Here is a 14,237-nt window from a genome sequence, read left to right as displayed (position 1 = left end):
CTATCTATTTGCGCATCGATAAGGAGTGAGTGAACATAACACTACCCTCAATCTTATTGGGACGATGCTAATGCGGATTTAAGTAATGCTGAATTAATTTGTTTTTCTTGTGACAGGGCGATTAGCAAGGAGAAGAGGATCTCCGTGCACAGCTAGCGACCTATATCTCGGCGTCCACCAAGTGTCCCTGAGTAGGAGATCTTGTTCTGCCTCTTCTTTTGATGTTTATATTGCTTCATCACCGTAAAAGGAAGGGTGTGTCTGGGGCTTCCTGCTTCAAAGTACTCAGTACAAGGACTAAAAGAGACGTTTTGCTGATGGTTCTTGTCAGGACGGCCGTAGTGTTGGAGGTGGTCATCTACTTCGGTGGGGAAGGACTACTTAGACCTTTATCTAAAAATGTTGAGGGATTGGATGTATTTTATGTTTACCATGAATTAGTCTATATAATATGTAACCCAATTCGCCGATTAATGCAACTATGGATCCTTCACTGTCATACGACTACTAAAACAAAATAAATAAATAGGCATTTTAAGTTTAATGCACATTTAATCAAGCCACATAATGTTGGCGTACTTGTAAGCAATCAGGTTTACTATTGTTGGCATGTGTGGTACAATTTCATGGGGCAATACCCAATCTAGCTTGTTCAATTACATTACATGAAGTAATTAAAATATGGATGCCTAGAATTATTCACTTCCGTACATTGCGATGGCTTATAGCGATTTCTATGACCAATCTACATCACAAATCTAGTTCAAATTTGATCTATTTTTATGAACAAAATTGGAAACTCTACTTGGCATTTTCGTTTACTATGACCAGATTCACATATGTAGTGATTCATTTTCTTTTCAAATCGCCATACCATTTCCTCGTGAACTCTTCATCTTTTTTTTGGTTTTAAATTTTTAATGAATTTCCTTTGGTTGCATTCAATTTGCTTCAAATTCACCGGCTTCACCATTCGTACAAATTGTTCATCTTTTCTTTGTATTTTTTTCATGCATGAAGCATAACACCTTACCATGGTAAAATCTGCATATTTTCTACCAAAACTCGTGCCGAACTTTAAAGAACATGTAATTTTAAATTGACTAAAATTGGTTAAAACCCAACATAAGTCCACATATATTACAAACTCGAGAAATAATCAACATATATATCACCTAAATGGTCATCTTATGAAGTATGCCATGTTTCGAAATTGTTACCTTGAAAATTTGGCCCTTCTCTCAGGCAGCCACTTCACAATAAAGCTCACATAAAGCTCTTATTTTACACTAATAAAGTAGAATGTATTTTTGTGTGAAATGAAGTTGAATAAAATATATGTGAACGGTAAGATGCACATTGCTGCCAATATTTGGGATAATTATTAGTAAGTTCATACTAATATACAATGCAATCAACATGACCACACATGTGTAAGCAAGAAAATAAATCTTTCTTAAATTACCTTAAGGTTGTAAGTTTGTTATTTGTATAGCAATTTTATCTCATACGATGACTCAAGCTAGCACATTTTTTTTTTGAATTTGCTTCAATATTCTAGGACCCACCACATTCGTAAAATGGTAGTGCCAATTTTACGTATCGTAGTGCACAAAAGACACACACACACACACACACGCACGCACGCACGCACGCACGCACGCACGCACGCACGCACGCACGCACGCACGCACGCACGCACGCACGCACGCACGCACGCACGCACGCACGCACGCACGCACGCACGCACGCACGCACGCACGCACCCACGCACGCACGCACGCACGCACGCACGCACGCACGCACGCACGCACGCACGCACGCACGCACGCACGCACGCACGCACGCACGCACGCACGCACGCACGCACACACACGCACACACACATATGCTCACTTATTTCAATATTTAAACTATATTTTCTTCATTCAAATTTTCCGACCTGGCAATTTGAACATGTAGTTGAATTTTGAGTAAAACCGCTCATACATCAAACATGAATCCAAATAAGGTACAATTCGAGAAAATCTACACATCACATTTTGGCCAATATACATTGTATAATGCTTGTGAAAATGTAGACTATGAAATAGTCAACGCCACCTTTTTAGGTCATGAATGTCTTGGGCATCGACCAAAGTCTGGTAGGATGGTGAGGCATGAGTTACGAACATCCTTCTTCTCCTCTCACCCCCATTTGAGAGAGAGAGAGTGTGTGTGTGTGGGGGGGGGGGGGGGCGGGGGGGTGGGGTAGAAAGCCATGTTAATAAATTAACTCATACATGAAAGCAAGAAATCAAACTTGATTTATATAAATCACTCTTAGGATTGTAGTTTGTTATTTTTATACCATCTATATCTCATATGATGACACAAGCTAGTCCACATTTTTAATTTCATTGAAGTTCTTTTTGTTGCACTCAAATTACTTCAACTTTTAGGACCCACCATCCGTACAAGGGTAATGGAAATTTCTATGATCTTAGTGCAAGGCTTCACACAGAGACACTCAAAGTATTTCAATATTTTAAAATTCATTTTCTTCCCTCAAAATTGCCGACCGTCCATTCGTAACATGTAGTTCAATTTTGAGTAACATCACACATATGTCAAACATCAATCTATTTTTTTTGATATTTCGAGAAAATCTTAATATCCCATTTTTGGCCATCATATAAGGTGTACTGCGTGTGAAAACATAGACAGTGAAACTTTCAGCGTCACCTTTTTTAGGGCCCTTTTGTTGTGGTTTTTTTTTTTGGCTTTTTGGCTTTGGCAAAAGCCAAAAAAAGCACCTAAATAGGTGCTTTTTTGGATTTTGGATTTTGGAAGCCAAAAACAAAGATCCTATTTTTTTGGCTTCCAAAATCCAAAAGCCAAAAAAGCACCTAGCTTTTGCCAAAGCCAAAAAGCCAAAAAAAGCCACAACAAAAGGGCCCTTAGCCAAGCTGGTGGGACGGTGAGGCCCGAATTAATAAAGCCACCACCATCCTTCTTCTCCACTCGCCCCTCCCCTCCCCTCCCCATCAATATCCTCTTCAAAGCAGATTAAAGAGGATGGAGTGCCCCCACGACGGGTGCGGGAGCGTGGTCGCCTACAACGAGCTCCACGACCACGAGCTCGCGTGCCCGCATGGCCCGTGCGACTGCACAGAGGCCGGCTGCGACTTCTCCGCCTCGCCAGCAGCGCTCATCGCCCACCTCAGAGAAATCCATTCGATTTGTGTGGAAATGATCCCGTACGGCACCGCGATGGCGTTCATCACGGTGCTGGCACCGCCAGAGCCAAGACGTCCGGTCATCTTCTACGGGAACGATGGTACCGTGTTCGTCTGGCACACATATACGCAAGTCCAGCCGAAAAATGGATGCGTGCTGGCCAGCCTATCCGTTGAGTGCGTTAGGTCGGCGGCGTGCGTGTGGCCGGAGTACAAGGTGAGTATGTCGTCGCACGGCAAGCCATTACTTAATCGCTCTGAGATTGGTTTAATGCTCCCCAACTATACGGCCACTATTCTGGCGAACAGCACGACCACGCCGGGCGCCGCCAAATGGTCGGAACTAGAGCGGTCGTTGCAATGGTATCAACCGTGCACGGAGCTGACTATCTGGGTTCGCATCGACAGGTGATACATGCGCCTATCTTAATCTTCGTGTTTATCTAATTGAAATTGCGGTTTATGCAGTACTGAATTAATTAATTTTTGTTGTCAGAAAGTTCTCGTCGGACGGAAGTTCCTATTCGGAGCGGCGGGTTTAGGTTGCCAACTATGGGCTTTTTTCATTCAGAGGATTCACCAGGGCGGCCCTAACGACGATATATGATCTTATTTGGCGGAGAGGGACTTGCTTGCGTTTCCTATCTTCAGTTAGGGCCCTTTATGTAAACATTAAGCGCTTGATTGTATTTTGTGTTTATGTTCACATACTCTATGGTGTAAAATACTATGGAATCCCATGTCCGATTAAATGCACCTCTGGACCCTGCTAGGCATTTCCCTTGTTATCTTTTCTTTTTACACATACTGTAACCATTGTTCAACGCGCAGTCCATCGGCTTGGGTGCTAGATGCTTCCTCGGGAAGGTACCCTATCTTGCCCATTTGAGAACACACATCCCTATAATTGCTCAGAAGCCCCGCGAGGGCACGATGGTCTTTTCTGGGTGTATGTAAGATTTTAGCCTTGACCAACCCTCCGCCCTTCTTCTCTTTCTGTTCTGCTGGTAGCTAGTAACTAGTCTTCACCAGCCCTCCACCCTAACTACTGAGTAGTAAAGTACTATGTACCTCGCAAGCCATGGCTCCATTGAGCCGGGCGGCCCGGCGGCAGGATATCCTAGGGAAGACGATGAGGACTAGGACCGCCGAGAAAAACTCATCTAGCCAGCTAGCGCGTCGTTGTATGGCCACTTATGATCGCCTGAGCATTCTCGCAGAGCAGTCTATCCTCTATTCGATGGAGAGCGAGCCAGTGGGCGAGGGTTCGTCCGGGTAGGTTTCTAGTGGCGTGTCCTCCAGTTCATTCTTATTTTCTAATAACTGTTTTTTCCATTTATTTACATCTCACAGGGCCGGCAGTTCAAACGTCTACCCGGTAACCCCCACGACGGTGGCGCCCCAAGTCCGGTCGTCGGAAGCTGAGTTCGGCCCCGTTTCACGGCCAAGCCAGGTAGGCTGTATGCCTCTATCCACTTTTTATTTTTATACTCCCTCCAATCCATTTTAATAGACTCAGATTTAGTACTCCCTCCGATCCATTTTATTTGACTAAAATTTAGTACAACTTTGTACTAAATCCGAGTCAACTAAAAGGGATCATAGGGAGAATACAACTTTACTAAATCCGTTTTACTACTACTACTAAAAGGGATAGGATGGAGTAGTTTATGTAATCACGGCTTTCCTTTTAATTATGTGTTGATGAACACTGTGATATTTGTGGAGCGTCCAAGTGATGTCCATTCCTGTATCAAGATCTGTGCTAGAAATTAGTAGTACTCCTATTTTTTTGCGTGTAATTACTCATATATGAATTGGTTGGATTCTTTTTTGTTCCATACAATGATCGTGCCAGCAAATGGAGGTGAACATGGCCCACATAGGCAGCCAGCTGGGGAATGAACTCTCCCTCACCCCAGAGTTTGAGCCTGTTCACGTAGATTTGGCATCCGAGAACAAGATCTGCCATAATCTTCAGCAAGGCATCAATACCTTTACTGCCGAGCTCGACAGGCTTAATGAGCAGAACCGCGTTTGTGTGGAACTGCATAACCAGAGCGTCACATTGATGAATGATGATGATGCAAACACCACCATCAAGGGCGAGGGTTCGTCCGGGTAAGTTTCTAGCGGGGTGTCCTTCAGTTGATTCTTATTTTCTAACCGTTTTTACATTTATTTACATCTCACAGGGCCGGCGGTTCAAATGTCTCCCCGGTAACCACAACGACGGTGGCGCCCCAAGTCCGGCCGTCCGAAGCTAAGTTCGGCCCCGTTTCCCGGCCAAGCCAGGTAGGCTGTATGCCTCTGTCCACTTGTTTTTTTATAGTTTATGTAATCACTGCTTTCCGATTATTATGTGTTGATGAACCCTGGAGCGTCCGAGTGTTGTCCATTCCTTTATCAATATCCATGCTAGAAATTAGTAGTCCTATTGTTTGCGGGTAATTAATACTCATATATGAATGGGTTGATTTCTTTTTTTTCATACAATGATTGTTGTAGCAAAAGGAGGAGAACAAGGCCCACATAGGCAGCCAGCTGGAGAATGAACACTCCCTCACCCTGGAGTGTGATCGTCTTCACAGAGTTTTGGCGTCTGAGAAGGAGATCTCCTTTCATCTTGCGCAATGCGTCGACATGCTTAAGCAGCAGAACGCCTACTGGGTGGAACTGAACAACAAGAGCGTCACATGGATGGATACTGGAAGCAACCTCATCAAGTATCTCATGGAACAGAAGTTGAAATTAAAGCTCAAGAGGCAGATCTCGAGGGTGCTAATGCGCGGACAAACCGCCGTCCTTTAGGCGATTATCAAGGAGAAGGAGGATCTCCGTGCACAGCTAGCGACCTATATCTCGGTGTCCACCAAGAGCATCCCTGAGTAGGAGATCTTGTTCTTCTAGTTAACTGCTTCATCACCTTAATATCGCCATGTGCTCGTAAAACTGCTAGTTAACTTTCTGTTGGTATGTTGCACATTTGATCTGAACTTTGTGTTTTGCAATGCACAATTGATCAACTACTAGTAAGTGTATATTAAAATGGCGGGATACTCTTTTTAGCGGCGAAAATTTTCCATTTGTTGCTATTGTAGCGAATCTAAGCCCTTCAGAATCTTCCCTATCGTCAAGAAAACTTTCCAAAAACATAAGCATTTTGGAGGGAAACCTTGATGATATAGGCTATGAGGATGATCCTGGGTTGTGGTTCTTAGCGTGATCTGTAGATGGCAATATGCTTCTTGTTCATACCTGAGGCTTTACTGAGGCTGCAAGATGTTCTCTAAGGACACTGTCAGTTATGTTCAGATAAGCTAGGGAAGATATTACTGGTCTTGGAGCATATTGTCTTTTCGTGGGATTGAATTATCCGCTCACATTGCAGTAAATCATGCATATTTCGATTTATATTTTGGTGGAGTTTCATTCGATTTGAATCATAGGTTTGTGAGAAAATAAATATTTAGTTTAAACTAGTGCTCGAATACGTAAGAAGCTATTTAATCACAAGCTAGTCATCCGAATGGGATGAAATATTCATAGATTTTAAAACAAGGCATCTACATATTACTGGATTTTTTTCAAAATTTTCTGAATAGTTTTTTCTTTTTTAGCTTCGAAATAACAGATAGTTTGGAACGTTGGATCTCGAATGATGGTAGATGGTGGCACCTAGTCACAATGAGACTTGGAAGCATCAAGTCACTGAAGCTCCGTCCGGTTTCCAAACCAACCTAGGAAAGGCATTGAAAATGAAGTTCTTCTCTAAAACATCTCTCATTTCATTTTGGTGCTCGTGCGGTTGCATGCTGCCCACGTGTTAAGGTACGTGTCTCTGGCATAGAGTACTATGATTATCAGCGAAAAATATATCGTAATGGAAACTGTAAAAAAAAAACCCTCTCTGCTCAAGCTGATGTGACGAGACATCACTGCACCAAACGTCGTCGCAAATTTATAGATGGGTGGCGTGCTAGTCTACCATCTACCAACTGTCAAATCGGCGCCCAGTCGCAGCAGCAGCCTAGAGTACTGCCTAGGTTTTGCCCCTTGCATGTCTATCATCTTTTTCTTCACCCTCCCAGAATCACGCGCACGCGCAGGATCTCGATCCCCACCACGCCGCATCGTTCCTTCCATAGCGCTCGCCCTCTCCTCCGAAAACCCCAAGCGCAGTTGCATCCGCCATCCATCTAAATCCATCTTCACGTGATGGAATATTCTAGGCTTTGCCGGGGCGGCGGGGACGGCCACTTGGAGGCTCTCACCGGCGACAACATCGACCTCATTGCTGCGCATCTGGACGTTACCTACACCGTCCGACTTGCCGCATGTTCTAGGGAGCTCTACGACCGGATCAGCAAGGATGAAGGTAAGATGCACCATTGGGGTGAACCCTGCCTGCTGATGCCTCCGCCTGCTTATTGGTTCGATGAACACTGGGATTGGGCGACAGCATCTCGTCTGCATGATACCGTGTACGACCTGGTGCCCCTCGACCATCCTCGCCGTTCTGTCGCCCTGCCGTTCATGCACGACAGAAAATGGCTTGGCGCGAACGGCGACTGGATCGCCGCCGCCGATCATCATGGGTACCAGTGGTGCCTCGTGAACGTCTACACCGAGCGACATATCCCCCTTCCATCCCTACCTGCTTCGAAGATCGATCATAGTAGTTTTTCATATCAACCTGCATACTCTTTTAACTGGGGTCCAGCAATTGATTTGTTGAAGATTGTAATCTGCCAAGTGCCAACAAAAGGTGGGAGGTACGCAGATTACAAGCTCATCGCCTTGTTCGACAAAACGATTTTCTACCTTGAAGGGGGTGGCGACTGGAGAATGCCCATGCTGGAGGCCCTTACACCTGCACCTGATTATCCAAATTACTGTGATGCCATTGAACTCGGTGGCCACGTTTTTGCGGTGGACGAAACTGACGGCTCCACGTACTTCTGGGACACCGCAAATGGTATTTTTTCAATCCTTTTGCATTGCATGATACACTGCCTTAACCAATGAAGTTATTAATGAACTACCTTGTTTATATTTTACCTTTCTTAAATGACTTAATGATCACACCCCCTTTTGCTGAATACTGAATGAACCGTTGCTTGCAATGAATTAGTAGTACTAATTAGCCACCAACAAACATAGTATGCTCAGTATGTGATTGCATTCCTGAATTAGTAACTCTACGCCAATGCAGAATATGGATGTAATTAACCAGTATCTCAAAAGATAACGCAGCACTATGAAGGCACCCTTTTTGATAACCTTTTACACCCATTGTTTCATATATAACTAATTGATTTTGCCTCCAAAAGGAGGACGAGAGACCTCGCCATCTGCATCAGAGAGATGCATAAGGGCTTTCATAAGTATATGACTTAACGATCACATCCTTTATCTGAATATGAATGAACCGTTGCTTGCAATGAATTAGTACTAGTCAGTCATCAGCAAACATAGTATACTCCGTATGTGAATGCATTCCTGAATTAGTAACTCTATGCAACTGCAGAATATGGATGTAATTAACAAGTATCTCAAATGTTAACGTAGAAAAAGAAAAATAGAAGAAAATCGTTTGTAATTACATGCGTAGCTTATATTTTCTAGAGATCGGGGAAAAAGCGTTGATTGGATGTACCTACATGCAGATCAAATAGTTCTTTGTTTATATCGGTGAACAATCTGCAAAATGGTATAATTAATTTTGTGTTTGATACATTATTTCTCCCATTTTCTTGAATAGATTTCAGTTTCCCACAATTATCTTTGATTAGTGATTGTGACGTCCCCTCATTCAAAATAACTCAGGTTATCTTTTTCCTAATCAAGTGTTATTTAAGTTTGAGTAAGTTTACGACTAATATCTACAACCTCATATATATATAAGATTTAGCACCTGCAGGCCTAGCAAAGTTAGCTGCCTGTAGTCCCCTGTATAGTTCTTTCTTTTTGCTTTCTCAGTTTTTCGTAGCCTTGCTACAACCCTGTATGCTCTAATATATAATGATGCACAACTAGGCATGTGTTCGAGAAAAGAAAATCTAAATATCTTTTGTAATATATGAGCCTATATTGATGTTTTAGATGTTGGTAGTATAACTTTCGATAAACTTGAACAGACTTAAATCAGTTTAACTTAGCACAACCATATGGCGTACCTTTTTTAGAACGCGAAAATGAGGTAAAGAAATATCCTGTGTACCCTTAACTATCAATAGTAGAGAAGAGATTATGAACCTTCAACTCTAAAATGCAAATTCTTCTACTGAATGGATAGCTGCATCTGATACCTATTTTGCAAATGTTACCAGACTTGGGGTTAGCTATAAAAAGGCATTTCTTTCTTGTCAAGCTTAATGCACTACCAACACAACCAAAAGTCCGAACTGATCGCAAGGGCGGCAATTTTAGGATAAATTGCGAAAGCCAGGACTCGAACTCGAGACCCTGGCTCTGACACCATGTCAAGCTTCATCGACTAGCCAACGCAACCAAAAGTCCGAACTGATGGAAAGGTCTAGGCAATCCACTTATACGGTTAAACATTTCTTACCCTTCGGGTGGTCACAGGGAAGCTCTCTAATAGATCACTTAAGACAAAGGGAATTAACTACAGCACAAGACTTAAACTTAAGATGATATATATTTGTCAAAATTTGAATCTATCTATATGCTTTCACTGTCTAGATACATCTGAATTTGGACAAATCTCAGACACTTTCGGTGGGACAGAGGTAGTATATAACTGTGTATACACTAACTAGTGTCTAGTTTTGGCATCAATAATAACCTAGATGACACAAATGCTAAAACTGCAAGAATGCTCGATGTCAGTCACAGAAACATTATTGCAGTAACACTTTAGTATGTAAACATCAGTCGAAGTAACAGAAAGACTCAAATAGAGTTAGCTACTGAATTCATTCTTATCCTGATGTAGAGTTATTTTCTATATATTATTGAGACGTTTCTGATGCTTAGTTTCCTGTTGGGCTTTTCATCTGGACAAATCATTAGCTGAAATGGGCAGCTACTATTTTTAGATTATATCAACTAAGGCAGCTGTTACTTTTCTCTGTTCTTACTAATTACTGTTCATGAAACTATAGTTCATATTACATGTGTCAAGGTGAGACGATTGCTAAAGTAGAATTATCTGCATTTACTTTGCCGTGCTTTCCCTGAAAATAGTCTGTTGTTTTTGGCTACTAATTCATACGCTCACATCTTCACATGTTAAACATGGATGTACACTAGACCAGCTTAGATGAGGCAATTGTCCACTTTTGCTGGTGTAGCAATTTTAGTATTTCATCTTACACTCAATTACTTCAGGGTAGCCGTCTTTTGTTTTCAGATGTCTTTTAATAGATCAAATTCTGAGAAGGATGCAATTACCTTCCCACGGTCAGTTTCCTACATGGGGTAGCTAGCTGAGCATTTGGCTAAGTATATGAACTCTTACTTTCACAACTGGAGACATGAACCATCAGTATTAGTAGATGGCCTAGCAATTTAACCGATACTGCACAAGATACACACCAAGGAGTGATAACAAATGGCATCACAAAATTGTGTTCTGTAAAAATAATCCTGAAGTTGTGTTGTGATCTATTTATGAGTTGCAGCAATATGTGCAACGGATTCGTTCTCTACACATCAGGATTAGACAGTTTTGTTAAATTAAATGTTGATCTCTTCACAGTTGAGATTGTTTCAGACTTCCGGATAGCATGATGTTTGATTGCGTTGTCTCAGGGCTTAGGGAAAGTGGGTATGTGCCTAATATCAGCTCCCTTAACGTTGTAAGGGCAGTTTGAGAATCGGTGAGTTTGAGCATCATTTATTCAAAAAAAAATCATGCTACAACTGCTAAACTTCACTTCATGTTGTGCCATCATCATTGCTGATGAAAAGCCCATAAATATTTACAACTACTAAATATTTACTCCATCTCACAGCTTAAGGTGTAAATAAATTGGCGCTACAGTAGGATTAAGTAGGGTTGGCGTGGAAATTAGCTTCCATACTTGCCCCTCATAAATCTCTAATAACTCACTCCTTTTACTACTACTCCGTATTTCTCTCTCTTCCCTAAAGTAGCCGCATCAGACTCCTCGTTAACTACCATCTCATGCATGCACCGTATACAACCAATGAGGCACCGGTTTTAGAGGAGATTGACTGGAGGAGCAGTTAATTCAGCGTGAATACCGTGTGCATGCCATAGCTGGGTCAATCGTCTCCCTGTTTTTAGCAAACGAGAAACGGCTGAGAGGGGCATCTTCGGTAGAAATAGGATAGAGTTCGCCCTACGCCTTATGCTTTGATCAAAAATCGAATTTATTTTTACGCCTTAAGCTCTGAGATAGAGGGAGTATATTAGGCTAGCCATAGTGCTAGTATCATAGCTAGTATCATGCATCCTAGCCCCACCAAAAATGCTGTTGTGGCATGTATTTATGGATGAGAGAGGAGATTAGAGTATCATAGGTAGATACTGTATCATAGCGCACATCACGAGAAAAGTTAGTATCAAATAAATCTTGTACACAAATTTGTATTGGGATTCTACAAATCAATTAATATAGCAAAACTATGATACTAGTCTATGATACTATGCAGTATGGATCTAGTATCATACAAAAGTATCATATACATGATACTACTATATGATACTACCCACTATGACCAGCCTTAGTTAGACACGCCGCGCCGATCATTGCTAGTGCCTTACTATATGACATAAGAAGACCATGTGAAGGAGACATGTATCACCTTTTTTGGTGATGTAACTAGTCGTCCTGTAGCCCTTGTCAAGTTCCTCTGATACTGATGGGAGGGCCTGCTCACCCTATACGCTAGTACAGTAGTAGTAGTTGCATTTTTTGGGCTCACACCGGCGAAGGGCGCGAATCGGGCGCGTCGGCGCCTCGCGGCACGACGGTTTTCGCGTGTGGGGCCGCCTTGTCAGCGGGAGGACGCGACTGTTCGCATCAAAGGCGACGCGGGAAGGTTGGTAGTCCCCGGCGTTTAATGGTCTCCCGCGCCTAAACCTAGGCGGCCACGAGGGCAGCGGCCGGACACGCGGCGTCCAGTCGCCTACCCCGCCGTAAATGAGGGTAGTTGCCTACCACCAGCATAAAGTACCTACTACGCCGTCCACCCCCGCGGTGCTATCCTCTCATTTCCACCACCGCTTACGCTCCATTCTCTCCTCTCCACCTCAAAAATGCCGCGCCATCAGAAAACGAGGTTCTGTAGGCTTGGCCTCAAAGTCCGCGCGCAGCCTCCACCACCATCGGAGCCGGAGCCGGAGCCGGAGCCGGAGCCGCAGTCCGACGCGGAGTACAGCTCCGATAACGACGAGGACCCACGGTTGAAGGAGGAGTACAGCGAGCACGACCTCCGGATCTTGGAGGCTTCCCAACGGAAGTTCTGCGAGGACAGGGCTCATCGCCATTATGAGGCGTTCGCCCGCCAGCAAGCGATACTCTTCTTCCGGAAGGAGATTTCTCGGCTAAGGACTGAACCGCTGGGACAGCGCCGCCGGCAAGGTCTTTTGACGGCGTCCGCCATGCTCGACCGCCTGAAGCGCGAACAGTGGCTGCGCCAGTGTTGAAGTGCTGGGTATTCATTTTCAACCTGTGTATTCATTTTGCCAAAATCCTCATGTATTTGCCAAATTTTTCCCTGATTTATGAGGAAATTCTAAGGTTTTGTCAAAATCTTGGGTATTCAGCTGCATACGCAAGAATACCCCTGGGGCCGCCCCTATCGCGAAGCATGGGACCAGAAGCGGGCACGGACGTAGGCGGCATAGGTGAAGAACGAGGACGAGGCAGACCCGTCGCGCGCCCCAACCGACGTCCATTAGATTAGGATTAAGTTTAAGTTTTATTTAGGCCTCCCCAACCGACGGCATCACTTGTGTTCATGTAGTATTATTATGGTGGTGTACTTGTGTTCATGTACTTGCTTCAGACATGTACTGCTGTGTTTGTTGAAGGAGACATGCATCACCCTTTCTTGGTGATGTCTTCCTGTAGCCCTTGTCAAATTAAATTCCTCTGATACTGATGGGAGGGCTTGCTCACCACACACGTCAGGATGAAGTGGAGAGAAACTACTCGTCCCTTGTTGGACACGGACCATTGGAAACTTATTTGGCATATATCTTATATTACACCTTGTCAGTGCCCATGAGTCAGCAGCTTACTCAACGTTTCCAAGGCAGCAGGGGATCAAAAGAAAATCAGAGGGTGAAAAAAATCCAAGAAAAGAAAGTTTTATAGTACATAGAGGATGACATGCGGGTCCCATGAGCCAGCAGGTTGCTCAACGTATCAAAGGTGGCATGAGATCGAAAGAAAAAGGCAAGTGACCAAATATCAGGAGCCAAAAATAATAATCCAAGAAAAGTAATTTTTATTGTACATAGAGGATGACATGTGGGTCAAAGGCCGCAGGGGATCAAAAGAAAAAAAGGCAAATAGCCAGAAATTAGGGGTAAAAAATAAATCCAACAAAGGAAAGGTTTGTTGTTCATAGAGGCTGACATGTGGGACCCATGAGCCAGCGGCGACCTCAATTTCAAAGGCGGCATATGATCGAAAAGAAAAAGGCAAGTTAGCAAAAATCAGGGGGTAAAAAAAATCTAAGAAAAGAAACTTTATTGTACATACATGATGACATGCGGGTCCCATGAGCCAGCAGGTTCCTCAACGTTTCAGAGGTGGCATGAGATCAAAAGAAAAAGGAAACTGACCAAATATTAGGAGCAAAAAATAATCCAAGAAAAGAAACTTTTATTGTACATAGAGGATGACATATGGGTCCCACTTATATAAGCTCTTTCGCTCCAAGATCTTGCAAGTTGATTGTACATAGAGGATGACATGCGGGGCCCTTGTGTCAGCAGCTTAATCAACGTTTCCAAGGCGGCAGGGGATCAAAAGAAAAAGGAAATAGCCAAAAATAAGAGGGTGAAAAAAAATC

Source organism: Lolium perenne, chromosome 2 (genome assembly GCF_019359855.2).
Source record: "Lolium perenne isolate Kyuss_39 chromosome 2, Kyuss_2.0, whole genome shotgun sequence".
NCBI lineage: Eukaryota > Viridiplantae > Streptophyta > Magnoliopsida > Poales > Poaceae > Lolium > Lolium perenne.
The sequence above is the reverse complement of the archived record's forward strand: the minus strand, read 5'-3'. Positions refer to the sequence as shown.